Below are 445 nucleotides of genomic sequence, written 5' to 3' on the forward strand. Positions count from 1 at the left end.
CTTGATCTTTGGCTGCAATATTATTCTTACTTATTTATTTTTAAGTTTCCAAAGAAACGTGCACTTTCCTTCTTCTCTAGGAAAAGGTAGCCATTGCTCTTCTTTAGACTGGACATTTCTAATTTGTTCCGTCTGTCAGAATGGGACTGTGAGACGTTTTTGGTGCAAATTCATTATCTCTGGCAACGCACAACGCATAGTAGGAACTGAAAAAGACCGTGGCAATGGATGAACAATAGGGCTTCAGTTCATCAGCAACAAAAGCGTTGGGGAAATTGGTTGAATTTCAGAGCACGTCCTCCTCAGCAGAGAGGGCTGGACTAGACCTTGGCCAACCCCCCCACCACCCCCCCCAAAAAACAAACTTGCAGAGCCTCACATGCAACACTTCACTTTTTAGTCCTGGAAGCGTAGGAAGCAATATGGAAAAAGAAGGAGGAAAAAA

Source organism: Calidris pugnax, unplaced genomic scaffold, assembly GCF_001431845.1.
Source record: "Calidris pugnax isolate Ruff unplaced genomic scaffold, ASM143184v1 scaffold40, whole genome shotgun sequence".
Taxonomy (NCBI): domain Eukaryota; kingdom Metazoa; phylum Chordata; class Aves; order Charadriiformes; family Scolopacidae; genus Calidris; species Calidris pugnax.